Source organism: Saimiri boliviensis, chromosome 8 (genome assembly GCF_048565385.1).
Source record: "Saimiri boliviensis isolate mSaiBol1 chromosome 8, mSaiBol1.pri, whole genome shotgun sequence".
Taxonomy (NCBI): Eukaryota; Metazoa; Chordata; class Mammalia; order Primates; family Cebidae; genus Saimiri; species Saimiri boliviensis.
Window position 1 is genome coordinate 24,791,858 of NC_133456.1, and position 15,495 is coordinate 24,807,352.

Consider the following 15,495-nt stretch of genomic DNA (forward strand, 5'->3'; position numbering starts at 1 on the left):
CAAAAAATCAAAGAAAATTGAGGTATAAATGAAGACATAATGAATATTTGAGAAAGCATAATTTGAGAAAGTCTGAAGGAAGGAAAAGGAGGGAAGAGGGTAGCTGAAGAGGTGTTTTGCAGGCAGCTGTGCAGAATCAGGAGGGTGTGGGTGACAGTGGGTCAGCATGCTGCCACCTCACACAGGCAGGAGGGAAGTGGGCATCCAGGACCACGCTTGAGGTGCCAAAGGCCTGCTGAGTCCTCTTGTCAAGGTTTCTTAACTCAGCCCTTCCTTTGCCACCATATCCCTGAGTGTGGACACACCTCTGCTGGAGGGTCAAGACATGACTGGTTTCTGGGGTGGCTGAGCTGCACCCATGAGAAAGTTGATTGACAGGACATCCATCTGCCAGGGGCTGGGGTTGGGTGAGCCCAGGCCCAACTCAGGGGAAATTGTCTATCTTCTCTGAGCCCCAGGGTGCTTGCTATGGTCCCAGCACACTGGCCAGCTCTTTCCCAGCACACCCCTCAGTCTGAATCTTGACAGTTACGGAGAAGTGCCTGTCATATTCCTAAACAGAGACTCTTTCCCAACTACCCCTGCTGTGCCTGTCTTTCCTCACGCCCAGGTTTGGCAGGACTCTTTTGGGTGCTTAGACAAAGGTACTGGGACAGCTGATCTAACCAGGGTAGTGCGAACCTTGTTGGTTACTCACTCATATCCACCCCTTTCCATTGCTTCCATTGCATGGCTAGAGCCCCAGCCCTGTCTGGGTTCCACTGTCCTCCATGTAACCTTGGGAGGTGTGGGTCTTAACTAGCTGAAGCCAATGATAATAATTTCATTTCCCTATAGGTGGGCTTAGAAAGAAGCAGATGCCCTGATTCCAGACCTGAAGTTGCCTCTGTAATGCCTGGAATTTTGGCAGCCATCTTGGGATCATGAGAAATGTCAGGCTGAAGGAAACGTGCTGAGAAAGACAAAGGAGAAAGGTGGAAGGCTCTGGGACCTGTGGCTTCTCCTATCATCCTACTGGGGAGGGTGATAAACTCTCTTAGCTAAGCCACATTAAATTGGGTTTTCGGCTGCTTGCAGCCAAAAATTTAGCCCAACTGACACACAGACGGAGGGTGACAAGCCAATACCCAGCCTCTCTGTCTCAACTCTCCTTGTCTTCCTGCAACTCACCTCTTTTCCCTCTGAAAAGCCTGGTATTTTCTTCTATCCTACTTTCTGCAGGCTGAGGGCCTGAATGTGGCTGTGGGAAGCTTCTTTGGTCTATTCCCTCTTCTGAGAGTCCATGAAATGTGAGATGGGAGTCACTCCTCAGCTGAGTGTGCCCCCCAGTGACTGCTGGACTCCAGCTTCTCCTGCATGCAGCAAGGCTTGGAAGCCCCTCAGCCCCACCACACTCTACTCACTTCATCCAGTGCAGCTACACAGGGCCTGGTCCAGCCACAAGCTCATCTGTTCCAGACACCACCTGAGGCCTGTCAACCTGACCACGTCTAGATCAGAGGCTGCCAAGGAGGCTCAGGACTGCATGGACTTGAATGGCAGGGGACCAGCTCAGGATGGCCTGAGACCTGATTTTATTTTTCATGGGACTATGTAGTGTACAAAGTGATGTTTTGATATAAGTATGCATTTTGAAAGGATTAAATTGAGCCAGTTAACTTATTGATCACTTCACATACTTATCATTTTGGCGGGGGGGGGGGGGGTGGGACTGAGTGCATTCAGGATCTACTTTCAGTAATTTTCAAGTGTACATACATTATTATTAACTAATAATGCACCTTATATACCATTCTGTAAAATAGATCTCCAGAACTTATTTATCCTGTCTCTTTGACCAATGTCTCCCTATCCTCCTCATCCCCTAGTCCCTAGCAATCACCATTTTTCTCTCTGCTTCTATATGGTCAACTTTTTAGATTCCACATATAAGTGAGGTCATGTAGTATGTGTTTTTCTGTTACTGACTTATTTCACTTAGCACAATGTCCTCCAGGTTCATCTATGTTGTCACAAATGGCAGGCTTTTCTTTTTTTTAAGGGCTGCATTGTACCATGTGTCTATTTTCCATGTTTTCTTTATCTATTCATCTGTTGATGGATACTTAGGTTGATTTCATATCTTGGCTATTGTGAACAGTGCTACAATGAATGAGGGTAGATATCTCTTCAACATACTGATTTCACTTCCTTTGGGTATATACCTAGAAATGAGATTGTTGGATCAAATGGTAGTTCTATTCTTAGTTTTTTGAGAAAACTCTAAACTATTTTCAATAATGGCTGTACTAATTTACATTCCATCAACAGTGTACAAGGGTTCCCTTTTCTCCATATCATTGCTAGCACCTGTTATCTTTTGTCTTTTTTATAATAGCCATTCTAACGGTGTGAGATGATATCTCATGGTAGTTGTCATTTGCATTTTCCTGATGATTAGTGATGTTGAGTACTTTTCATACACCTCTTGACAATTTTTATGTCCCTTTTGAGAAATGTCTATTCAGGTCCTTCAGCCATTTTTAAATCAAGCTATTAGTTTTCTTGCTATAGAGTTATTTGAATTCCTTATGTATTTTGGATATTAACCCATTTATCAGATATATGGTTTGCAAATATTTTCTCCTATTCCATAGCTTGTCTCTTCACTCTGTTGATTGTTTCCTTTGCTGTGCAGAAGCTTTTAAGTTCAATGCAATTTCTTTGATCTATTTTACTTTTGTTTCCTGTGCCATTGGGGCCATATCCAAAAAACATCATTTTCCAGACCAGGATCTTGGAGCTTTCCCCCTGTTTTCTTCTAGCAGTTTTACAGTTTCAGATCTTACATTTAAGTTTTTAATTCATTTTAAGTTGATTTTTGTATGTGGTATGAGATGAGGATCTAATTTTATTGTTTTGCATGTGGATTTCACAGCACCATTTACTGAAGAAACTGTTCATTCTCTATTTTATGTTCTTGGCAACATTGTCAAAGATCAATTGACCACAAATGCATGAAGTTATGTCTGGGATCTCTATTCTTTCCGTTGGCATCTGTATCTCTTTTTATGCCACTTACATGCTGTTTTGATTACTATAGCTTTTTCGTATATTTTGAAATCAGGTGCTGTGATGCTTCCAGCTTTGTTTTTATTCCCTCAGGATTGTTTTGGCTCTTTGGGGTCTTTGTGGTTCCATACAAATTTTAAGAGTTTTCTTTCCCTTTCTGTGAAAAATGACACTGGGATCCTTGCAGGTATTGAATTGAATCTGTAGATTGCTTGGGTAGTTTGAACATTTTAACAATATTAATTTTTCCAAAGCATGTACCAACTATCTTTCCATTTATTCATGTCTTCTTCAATTTATTTCCTCAATGTATTACACTTTTCAGTGTAGAGATTTTTCAATTTTTTTTGATTAAATTCATTCCTAAGTATTTTATTATTTGTGATGTCATTGTAAATCAGATTGCTTTCTTCTTATTTTTTAGACAATTTATTGTTGATATATAGAAATACAACTGATTTTTGTATTTTGATTTTGTATTCTACAAGTTTTCTAAATTTATTCTAACAGTTTTGGGGTGGAGTCATTTAAGGTTTTCTATATGTAAGATCATGCCATCTGAAATCATGCCAACTGGAACAGACAATTTAACTTTTTTCATTCTGATTTGGATGCCTTTTATTACTTTTTCTTGCCTTATTGCTTTGGTTAGGACTTTCAGTACCATGTGGAATAGAAGTGGCAAGGGTGGGCATCCTTGTATTGTTCCTATTCTTAGAGGAAAAGCTTTCAGCTTTTCACCCTTAAATGTGATATTAATTTGGGCTTGTCATATATGGCCTTTATTATGTCAAGATACATTCTTTCTAAACCTAATTTGTTGAGAGGTGTTTTTTTTTTTTAAATCATGAAAGAATGTTAATTTTTTTTGAACACTCTTGTCACCTAGGCTGGAGTGCAATGGCACAATCACAGCTTACTACAACCTCTGCCTCCTGGGTTCAAGTGATTCTCCCACCTCAGCCTCCTGAGTAGTTGGGATTGCAGGTGTGCACAATGATGGATGCCCAGCTAATTTTTGTATTATTAGTAGAGACAGGGTTTCACTATGTTGGCCAAGATGGTCTTGAACTGCTGACCTCAGATGATCCACCTGCCTCAGCCTCCAAAAGTGCTGAGGTTACAGGTATGAGCCACCATGCCTGGCCTTGTTGAACACTTTTTATGCATTCATTGAGATGTTCATATGATTAATGTGGTGTATCACATTTATTGATTTGTATAAATTGAACCATCCTTGTATCCCACAGATAAATCCCACTTACTCATGATGAATGATATCTTTAACATGTTGTTGAATTCTGTTTGTGAGTATTTTGTTAAGGATTTTTGCATCTATGTTCATCAGGGTTATTGGCCCGTAATTTTATTTTATTGTTGTGTTCTTAGCTGGCTTTGGTATAATGGTACTGGTGGCCTCATAAAATGGATTTGGAAGTATTCCCTTATTTTCAGTTTTTTGGAAGAGTTTGAGAAAGGTTGGCATTAATTCTTTTTTAAATGCTTAGTAGAATTTGCCTATAAAGCCATCTGGTCCTGGAATTTTCTTTGTTGGGAGGTTTTACATTACTGATTCAATTTCCTTACATGTTGTTGGTCTGTTCAGCTTTTCTATTTCTTCTCGATTCAGTCTCAGTTGAATGCATGTGTCTAGAAATTTATTAATTTTTTTAAGTTATCAAATTTGTTGGTACATAATTGTTCATAGTTGTCTCTTAGCATCTTTGTATTTTTGTGGCATCAGTTGTAATATCTCCAGTCTCATTTAAAACTTTGTTTATTTGACTCCTCTCTCTCTCTTTTTGATTAGTCTAGCTACATTTTCAACTTTATTTTTCCCAGAAAGCATCTCTTAGTCTTATTGATCTTTTCTATTGTCATTATATTTTCTATTTCATCTCTAATCTTTATTTCCTTCCTGCTGTTGACTTTGGGTTTTAGTTTTTCTTCTTTTTCTAGTTCCTAGAGGTGTAAAGTTAGGGTGTTTACTTGAGATTTTTTTTTAAAAAATAGGCATTTACTCTAGGCAGGTGTTGAACAATGAGAACACATGGACATAGGAAGGGGAGCACTACACACTGGGGTCCATTGGGGGGAAATAGGGGAGGGACGGGGGCAGGGAGGTGGGGAGAGATAGCATGGGGAGAAATGACAGATATAGGTGAGGGGAAGGAAGGCAGCAAATCACACTGCCATGTGTCTACCTATGCAACAATCTTGCATGTTCTTCACATGTACCCCCAAACTTAAAATGCAATTAAAAAAAATGATGGCTTCATAAAAATGTTTTTGCTGCATACCATAAGTTTTGGTATGTTGTGTTTCCATTTTTATTTGTCTCAAGATGCTTTTTGAGTTCCCTTTTTATTTCTTCTCCAATTATTGGTTGTTCAGTAGCGTGTTGTTTAATTTTGTGGCCCAACATATGATCTATCCCAGAGAATGTTCCATGTGTTCTTGGGAATGAAATATATTTCACTGCTGTTGTGTGGAATGCTCTATAAATGTCTGTTAGGTCCATTAAGTTTACATGTTATTTAAGGCCACTGTTTTCTTATTAATTTTCTGTCTGGATGATCTATTTATTGTTAAAAGTAAAGTATTGAAGTCCCCTAGTATTTCTATATTGTCCATTTCTCCCTTCAACTCTATTAATATTTGCTTCATATATTTAGAGCCTCCAATGTGGAGTGCACAAATATTTACAATTGGTGTATCCTCTTCATGAATTGACAGCCTTATCATTATATAGTGACCTTTTTTGTCACTTGCGACAGGTTTTGACTGAAGGTCTATTTTGTCTTGTATTAGTAGAGGCACTTCTGCTTTCTTTTGGTTATCATTGGCATGGAATATCTATTCCATCCCTTCACTTTCAGTCTCTATGTGTTCTTAAAGCTAAAATGAGTCTCTTGTGGTCAGAATGTTGTTTGATATTAATTGTTGTTTTTAAAATTCATTTAGCCATACTGTGTCTTTTGATTAGAAAATTTAACTCATTTATATTTAAAGTAATTATTGATATGGAAAGACTTACTATTGCCATTCTGTTTATTGTGTTTGAACTGTTTTGTAGTTCTTTTGCTCCTTTCTCTCTTGCTGTCATCCTTTGTGATCTGTTGATTTTTTTTTTATCCATATGATTTCATTCTTTTCTCTTTATTTTTTATGTATCTACTACAGGTCTTCTCATTGTGGTTTCCATGAAGCTTACCTAAAATATCATATAGTTATAATATCTATTTTGATCTTATAACAATTTTAATTGCATATAAACACTACATTTTACCTTTTCACTGCTCACCCTTGTTTTATGCTATGGATGTCATACTTTACATCTTTTCATATTGTGTATCCATTAACCAATTACTAAATCTATGGGTTTTCAAATAGTCTTGTTTTTAACTTTTACAGTAGAGTTAAAAGTGACTTATATGTCATCATTATAGCATTAGAATATTCTGAATTTGACTACATATTTATTTTTACTAGTAAGTATTATACTTTCTTTTTTTTTTTTTGCCTTATAGTACTTCTTATAAGGCAAATCTCATGGAGATAAAGTCCCTTATTCATCTGGGGCAAACCAAATTGTCTCAGACAAATAAAATCTGAGGGACTTTATCCTTTAGATATGAACATTGAAAGAATAGAGGGACTCTATTCTTCAGAAATGAAAGCTTTGCTGAGTGTAGTGTTCTTGGTTGGCAGGTTTTTTTCTTCAATACTTTAAGGATATTATCTAATTCCCAGCTAGCTTCCAAGTTTTCTGCTGAGGAGTCCACTGACAGCCTTATGCAGGTTTCCTTGTAATTGATTAATCTCTTTTCTTATGCTGCTTTTGGGATTCTCTTTGTCTTTTGACAATTTGATTAGAATGTACCTTGGGATATTCTTCTTTGGGTTGATTTTTGTTGGGATTCTTTGAGCTTCATGGATCTGGATGTCTCTCTCAAGATTTGGAAATTTTTTTCTTTTAAAGCCAGTATTTATTTAAATAAGCTTTCTGTCCCTTTCTCTCTCTCTTTTCCTGAAATTCCCATAATTTGTATATTTATCCTTTTGATAGTGTCCCATAGGACTCTTATGCTTCACTCTTTTTTCTTCATTTTTCTTTCTGTTTCTCTTGTTGGCTATTTTCAAATGACCTGTCTTTGGGTTCACAAATTATTTATTCTGCATGATTGAGTCTGGTGTTGAAACTCTCTGGTATTTTTTAGTTCTTTCATTATATTCTTTAGCACCAGTATTTCTGTTTGGTTCTTTTTAATGACTCCTATTTCTTTATTAAACTTCTCATTTTGTTTATGCATTGTTTTTCTTATTTCATTTAGTTGTCTGTATTGTCTTGCCTTTCACTGAGCTTCTGTAAGATGTTTATTTTGAATTATTTTTCAGGCAGTTTATAGATGTTCATTTCTTTGGGGCCAACTACTAAAGCTTTATTAGTTTCTTTGGTGGTGTCATACTTGCTTCATTCTTTGTCATCTGTGTAGCCTTGTGTTGGTGTCTAGGAATTTGAAAGAGGAAACACCTCTTTAGTCTTTATAGACTAGTGTTGGCAGATGAAGACCTCCCACTGGGTCCCTGACCTCATGAGACTGCTTCTAGGGTTGTCGCCAAGTGGGATTTCACCTGAGTCATGTGGATGCTGTTGGGTCTGCAGTGGAGTCTGCAGGCAGTACTGGCCTCAGGTCATGGCTGAGAAGGGCTGGAACTGAGTTATAAACATGTTTAAGAGTCCACAGCTGAGATTAAGGTCTGTGGGCTTGTCTCTGGTGGTACAGACAAGCAGGTCTCCCTCTGGCCCTTGGGCTGATGAACAGTGCTTTGAGACAACAGTGGAGAGGAACTGGAGCCGTTACAAGATTGTTTCAAGATCTGCAGTGACACTGGGCTTGGTGAGTCTACCTACAAGGGCATGGGCAAGTAAAAGTGATTTCATGACATGGTTTCTGTATTTTCTGCTAATCAATTTTTACTTTTTAAATAGATTTTTCCCTTTTGTTTTTACTATTTTAATTTGTTTCACTAGGTATTGGGGTAGGAGATTCTGTGATCCTGCTACATTTTATTGTATTTACCCAAATTTCCACTTGGCCAGCCTCTGTAGCCCTCCTTCCTGAGCAAGCCACTTTGTCACAAACTCTATGAGAAAGGTGCCTATCTCAAGCAAAGCAGAGGTATATCTGCTATCACGCTTCAGCTTTGCATCTTAAAAGTAAAAAATCCAGAAGCTGCAGTTTCTTTACCAGCACCAGGCCTGCTACTGGGGGCAATAGATCACCATGCCACATTCACCCTGAATTATAGGACATTCTTCTATAATTCTTGCTTGTTACAAAACAAAGCAGAATTATGTGAGTTTAGCTCAGCATAAGTGTTTACTGTATTTTTTTAAATGAAGCTTATTAATGAAAAACAGGTTTAGTGCAATGGATCAGAACAATGTTTTTAGAATCAGACAGAGCTAGGTCTGAATCCTGGTCCTGTGTTTTGCTAACTGTGTCTGTTAAGTATTCAATGGGTTCTTACTCAATTAAGGAAAAGAGCATTGGCAAGTTACGTCATCGCTCCAAACCTCAAATTCTTTCTCTACAAAATAAGAATAATAATAGTACTACTTCAGCTTTTGTAACAGGGATTAAGAGATTATGCATGTGAAGTGCCTGATGCAGGGCTTGGCCCATATCAAAATCACCATTTAGAACAAGATTTAAAGAAATGAAACCCTCAGGCACACTTATGTGCATCATTCATTAACTTAGATTGTTTGCCAATAATTATTGCTTGATTTAATCCCAGTTTTCTCACAAACTTGAGCAACCCTAACATGATAAGATGCTTATAAATCTCTAAGTCTGTGCCAGAATTGCAGCTGCTCATCCATAGCTAGGGCTATGTCAGCAATTGCTAACCACCTTCACTTCTGGCTCAATACATTTAAATCTAAGTTCTCCTTTACCCTCTGTACAGGAGAAAAAAAGGACTCTCTTTTTCCAGCTGCTCTGTTTCATCAGTGTTACCCTCTTTCCTCCAATTTCCAAACTTAAAAAATGCACTGTTGGCTTTCCTCTCCTGTGTGTAGTCTTACATTTAACCCACACAGTCTGACCAGGTGTTCTCTCTCAGACTTCTCTCACTCTTGGGTACACGAGCTTTGCTTCCCCAACAAAGCTGTAGAGTAGGGCTCGTGTCTCTTCTCTAGAATTCCCCAGAGCTCCCATCCAGAGATAAACACGCTGTAGGTGCTTGGGAAATGCTCACTGACTGAGTGCACTGTGAGCTACCATGACCACCTTATCTGGAATAGTTTCCCTTTCACTCTCCATCCTCTTGCCCTAAATACTTTCTTCATATTGCTCATGACTACTTGATGTGAGATGTTTACTCTTTGTCAATTGCCTGTTTGGGTCTCAGGGTACAGAAGCACCATAAGGACAGCAGCACCATCTGTTTTGTTCCCTGCTCTATCTCTATCATCTGTAAGATTTGCTCAGCACAGAGTAGATTTTCAGTAAACATATATGAAAGAACAGAGGCCCCAAAGTCCACCATTATGGAAATTTGGTTACATGTTCAACATTGGATTCTGAGAGGTAGTCCCTAGTAAGTTTTTTGTGTGAATTCACGTGCTTTATCAAATGGTATAAAGTAGAAGCCAAAAGAAAGAGGGAGAGAGGAGAGAGACAAATAAGCAAAGAACACACGCATACACACCCATGCACACACACATACAGAATTGCACTAGTTAATTGTATCTAGTGACAAGTCACTTGGAGTCAGCTCAATACCTTTTTACCTGTCTGATGGCCTAATCAAAGTCTGCCTTCCTTAATCCCATTCGCCATCCCTCACATTGATCCCAAACCAGAGAAGAGAGAAGAGCACAGGCCCTGGGGCAAAGTGAATGCAATTAACAGCCCTGTGGCTTCATTTCAAAGCTGTCACCCAGCAATTTGCCCTAATGCTGCAGATTTTTTTTCCCTCTGGGCTATTTCTCTTTTCACCTTTCCTTTCTGCAATTCATGTTTTGAACAGCAAGCAGGACTTGCTGTTATAAAAACTTATAAAAAGAAACTGTGGGTTTACACCAGGGATTCCCAAACTTTTGGAAGTCATGGAACCTTGATTTAAAGGAAATTCATGGCAGATGGAGACTTTACAGTTATATCTAGAGGTCACAAATACTTATTGGGCACTTTCCTCTCACACCAATTTTTTACCCAGAGAGATAAAGACAGTTGTTACAGGTCACACAGCAAATAAGCAGTAGAGCTGGGATTTGAACCCAAGTCCTGGTTTTTGGCACATGACTCCAGTCTTTTACACCCAAGATTGCTTCCTGGGCCATGAGTGGAAGGTCCATGCAAGGCCCAAAGTGCCTCCCATGTGCAAGCGTCAACTCAGGACACATGAGGAATGGGTGGCAGAGATAACGGCAGGCAGGGCTTCTAGATCCAGGCATCCTCCCTGGCCAGTCCAGAGGGCCTTGCGAGTTCCTTTCAAATCTGACTCATAAGGTCAAATCTTAACCATGGAGTGACTGAAGGAACTTGTTCTAGAAAGGCTGGAGGGTAGCATTTGGTGTTTCTCACTAAGGTGTACTTTTAGCCATCCTAGTCAATTCCATGGCAGCACTGAGTGGGCCAAGTGGGGAGAAATTGATCTGTAAATGGCAGAGAACAGTCAATTGAAATGTATGGCAGGAGGGGCTGCCCAGAGCAATAAGACTGGAACTGGGCATGGACTCCTTTGGGGGCTGCCTTCCCTGGATCTGCAGTATGGGCTTCTCTGCTGGCCGGCCCTGAGAACTGGGATGAACTTCAAGGCTGGTTGGGGGTTACCCTAGCTAGCTGCAATTCAGTCGAGGTCCTTCTGGAGCAGCCGCTGGCCAAGGTGATGTGACAGGCCTGCTAGGAAAGCACATGCAGCTTCCCCACTTGGCTCCTGGATAGAGGGCAGCCAGGTACAGCAAGAGTAGGAGACAGGGTGCACACAGATGGTAGAGGGAGTGCAGAGGTCATATGCCATGGCATTAAAGGAGAGTCCCTCCATCCACTCTGGAGAGCTCTCTTGCTTCTCCTGAGAAGGTTTGTGTATGGGGAGGTAGGGTGAGCAGGATGGAGGCTCCTGACATCTGCTGCAACGACCTGGTGTGAGGTCTGCAAAAAAATATTACATTTTTCTTGCTCCCCTTGAGAATGTCCTGGTTGGTCTTTCTTAAGTGGTTTTTTAACACCTTTAGGCCTACCAGCCCAGGACACTGCAGGGGTGGAAGCCATAGCAGCTGTCACAGGGTGTATTCTAGATTAATAAATGCATGGGTGTGTGCTCACTGGGAGGTCATGAGGGATGCGGGCCAACAACATGGTCAAGGAGCGTGGCCTTCTTAGTGTTGGTTGAAACAAATGGTTACTACTCTTCACTCCTGCCTGAAGCCTTGCCTTTTGCTTGTGACTTTGCAGCACCTCCCATGAAGAGGTGAGTCTATTTTCCTATCCTGTGAGCCAAGACTTGGCCAACATAATGTGATGGGAACTATAGAGTGCCACCTCTGAGCTAGGTTTCAAGAGGCTATACTCACTCCACTTGCTCTTGGATGCCTGTGCCTGTCGCTTGGACAACCCTGGGCCAGCCCACCAGAGAGTGAGCCAGCCAGGGCCTGCTACTCCTGCTGCTCCAGCTGATGGAAGTGAGGCCACTGCAAGCCAGCCAGCTGCCTGGTCCCCCACTCACTGACTACAGGCACAGAGAGAGTCAGCCAGGTTCAGACAGACCTGGCCCAAACCACAAGCATTTCCCAGACAAATCCCCAGTGTGTGTGGCAAAAATAATTGGTGATTGTTTTAAGTCATGAAGTTTTGGGGCAGTTTGTTCCCCAGCAATAGCTAGTGGCATGGTCTGAAGTATTTTTAGATGTGCTCCATGCTGGTCTGTGGGGTGGTTGGCAGGGCAAAAATGGGCATGATCTGAAGAGCCTTGAGTGTCTCATAAAATAGATGGTGGGTATGAGGATACTGTACCTTAACTGGTGCTGAATGCAGAGAAGCTTCCTGCTTGAGGTCAGAAGACAAGACAGTGGGGGAGGAAAACGTATGCCCAAGACAGACTTCAAATGTTACCTTCTTATTATACAAGAAATACATCAGATGTTCTTTTAAGGCAATCAAAAGATTCCAGATAAATCCCAAATTCTCTTTGACCAACGCTTACTCTCGTGCATTCCTCAAAGCAATTACTCTTATGAAGTTGATGGTGTCCTTCCAGACCTCAAAAACATTCTTCCATGTTGATATGGTTAGATGTAGATTTAAGTTCAATTTTTAAATTATACAATAGTCTATTGCATGAGCATAAGATGTTAAGAACATAAGTTGCTGGGCCCTGAGACACATGCATTTTCGCAGGGCACAAGAACAAACCATTTCCTTTCACCTTGACAGCAATGAGATTATCAAACTATTTTTTGCCAGTTACATAGATGAATTAAGAGACAGCGGAGGGTAGGGAGGGAGAGGAGGCTGGGGAAGAATAACATGGGGAGAAATGCCAGATAGAGTACGCACCTAAAGTAAAATAAATAAACTAAAAAAAAATCTTGTGGTTAATTTAATTTTGCATTTAATTTGGTTACTCGTAAGGTTGAGCATCTTTTCTTATGGCAGTTGGCCTATCTACTGCCTCTTCAGGAAATTCATATCCTTTGGCCATTTTCCTATTTGATTGCTTATCTTTTCTTATTAATGTGATCTATTGTTTGTATATTGTAAGCACTTCAGGATAGACTTCTCTGTGGGAGCAGCATATTGGAGGCCTGCCAGGACAGTTCACAGGAGTGGCTGTGTGGGGCTGCAGGCATGTCTCTAATCAGAACCTGCCTCTTTCTTTTTTCTTTTCTTTTTTTTTTTTTATTGCCAGCTGCACTTTCTCCACCAAGAAGTGGGTAGCATGCAAGCTATGGTCATAGTGAAGGTGGGAGAGGTGGTAAGTCCTTGTGGTACAGTCATTTCCTGTTCTCAATACCACCTGTTAAATGGAATCTCTGTGGGGGAGTTATCCCAATTCCCTTACAGTAAGAGTCTGCTTCTGTGAGTGGGGAAATCCAGCATGAACACCCAGAAATACACCGTAGCAGGGAGATCACTGTTGGTCCTTACCCTAAGAAAAGGAGTAATCACACACTGTCACTCAGAGATGTGTGCTGAACAGAGTGCAGGTGGAGTGGTGTGCAGGAAACACTAAAGACCAAATCAATGCATTCCTAAGAGCACAGGGTGCTGTGCCCCTGGTATGGAAGGCAGCACAGGGAGTAGGGGAGCCTCCTCAGGAGGCCAGAGAACTGGGCAGAGGAGGCTGGTTGCAGTGTGGTTTCACTGAAGGCCTCTGAGAGACTCACCAAGCTCTGGGGCTGGAGTGGGCTTAGAACATGTCCCATATTGAGGGGAAGGGGCTGAGCCTTTCAGCCCTGCACTTTCCAGGGGATAGGGAGCCTTGGCAGAGGCAGCTCCTTTCAGCAGAGTGTGATGCCTGGGGACAGATTGGCTGGGGTTCTTGGCAGACAACAATCCTGACCAGGTACTAAGCAGCTCTGTCCGAAGGGAACACATCCCAGTGTCTGCACACTCTTATAGCTCCCGTCTCCTTCAGAGCAGAGCCAGGCTCACAGTGGCTGTCAAACCCTGTCTGCTCTGTCTCTCTGACCTCCTCTTCCCCAGCTGTCCCTCTCTCTCTCCTTCATGCAGTCTAAACTGGCCCAGCCCCACTGTCCCTGAACTGTGCCAAACATTCACCAGCCTTAGACTCTGGCTGGAATGTCCCCAGCCTACCTCATAACAGCATGGCTTGGTTCTTGTCTTCCCCTTCTTGTTGAAATGTTCCTTTCTCAAGAGACATACTCTAACCACCCTGCTTAATGGGGGGATCATTCCACAGGTATCCTCTGTCCTTCAAATGGTGCTTTACGATTTTCCACAGCATTTCTCACCTCCAGGCAGATCTCATTCATTCATGAACTCCCTTTCCCTGGGAGAATGGAAGCCTGAGGGCAGGCGTTTCTGTACTCTGTTCACTGCTGGGTCTCCAGGGCTTAGAGCAGGGCCTGGCTTGTGGTGGCCACATGACAGTGTTCACTGTATGAGTGAATGAACAAATAAATGAGTGAATGGAGGTGGAGGAGAGGAGGGAACTGCAGGCAGTGGACAGACTCAGATTCCTCTATGGCTGTGGTATTCACTGCACCAGAGCCACAAATACAAACGTCGCCATGCTGTGAAGGCAAGCTTGGCTCTCTGTGTCAGAGGTGTGCTAAGAACATAGTCCACCTTCTTTCTAAATTGTTCCCAGAAGTGTGGGCAGGACACAGCCACATGATATACCTGGAAGGAAAGTTCAGACAGAAAATTCGACTTGGAGACCAGGGTGCTCACCAACAATGACACCAAACATCCCTAAAGTCATATACATATGGACAATGCTTAGTGGGTGTGTCAGGGAGGGAGAGGGGCTGATCAAAACCCCAGGTCCCTCCTCCATCCATGGCTGACAAAATTGTCCTTATCAAGCATCAGAAGACTCTACCTTATCCAGTTGAACAATAAGGAGACCCATCTTTGTAACAAGGGGACCAGCGGTAGCATGAAATGCCCAGTAATTCAGTCACACGCAGGCCCCAGTGCTGCTGGGAGGCCTTTTGTAGATGTGGTTAACGTCTGCAATCTGTTGACTTTATGTACAGGAGATAATCCTGAATGAGCTGCATAGGCCTCATCAAATCAGTGGAAAACTTTGAGAACAGAGCCAAAGTTTCTCTGAGGAACAGGAAAAGTCTACCTGTGGACAGCAGCTTCAGTGCTTGCTGCAGTTTCCAGCTGGCCCTTCCTGAGGGCCTGCCCTGTGGATTCCAGATTTGCCAGCAGTCCTCATAGCCATATAAGCCAATTCCTCACAATAAATTTCCTAGTTAATGATCCTTTAATAATATACATATAAATAATATATCCTAGTACTAATAAATCTCTCTCTCTCTCTCTCTCTCTCTCTCTTTCTCTCTCTCTCTCTTTCTCTCTCTCTCTCTCACACATACACATCTTACTAATTCTACTTCTCTATGGAACTCTGACTCATATAGATGTACATGATGAGTAATCAGAAAAAATTTAACATGGAGAGGGGCTTGACCAGATGTTTTACTAATCTATATAGACAACTTTCCAATATGTGGTCAGTCAGAACACAGTCATCAATAGCCTAATCAGGTGGACCTAGACATCTAAGGCCAAAGCACAGCCAGCTAGTGTCATAGATCTAGATGGCATGATCAGTACAGAAGTTGTTCAGAACACAGCTGACCGGGCAAGCTGGATTAAGGACACAGTATAGAAGATAAGATGAAGATGGGCAACTGTTCTGGATGTAGCTGTCCAAAAAGACAGTCACGGGGGA

General features: G+C 41.5%; 1 long non-coding RNA gene across 1 annotated transcript in view; it reads left to right on the plus strand.

Annotated features, from left to right (window-relative positions):
• LOC104650267 (uncharacterized) overlaps positions 1-15,184 on the plus strand; it is a 66,360-nt gene extending 51,176 nt beyond the window's left edge. The window contains exons 4-6 of the long non-coding RNA XR_743934.3: positions 9,327-9,332; positions 12,826-13,038; positions 14,789-15,184. This is a non-coding gene — a long non-coding RNA (uncharacterized LOC104650267). The remainder of the gene's footprint in view (positions 1-9,326; positions 9,333-12,825; positions 13,039-14,788) is intronic.
• The last annotated feature ends 311 nt before the right edge of the window (positions 15,185-15,495 follow it).